Raw genomic sequence first — 494 nt, 5'->3', positions numbered from 1 at the left:
CTTTGTTGGTCAAGAATTCAAATNAGGCGCTTTTTTTTTTTTATATACAATTTCAATAATTCTTCCGACGCGGTGCTGGCGCGGGACTGATTCGGCGTTGATGTTGCAGTGACACCAATTGTTAAAAATTGAAAAGGTGCAATTCTTGATCCTTTACACATATGTATAAGGTCAGCAAGAAAATGTAGAGTTACAAAGAGCAGTTTAGTACTAGGAAATCTTAAGGTTATATTATTTATCGTACGTACCCTTTAATTAAAATAAATAATTTCCCTTAAAAATGAGTTATTTTGTTCAGAATTTTCAGAGCAGAAACGAATTAAAAATTTGACTTTTACTCTTTGTTTTGGAGTGGGGCAGAGTCAGTGCAGGCAAAGGAGAAGGTCCGAAATGTCGCCATACGTATAGCAGATTTGCAATAAATACGCCATTATGTACATATAATCAATGGTTCCCATATCCATCCCACCCCCACGAAATTTTTCATATTCATT

Source organism: Primulina huaijiensis, chromosome 10, assembly GCF_012295235.1.
Source record: "Primulina huaijiensis isolate GDHJ02 chromosome 10, ASM1229523v2, whole genome shotgun sequence".
NCBI lineage: Eukaryota > Viridiplantae > Streptophyta > Magnoliopsida > Lamiales > Gesneriaceae > Primulina > Primulina huaijiensis.
Note: the sequence above shows the minus strand (reverse complement) of the source record.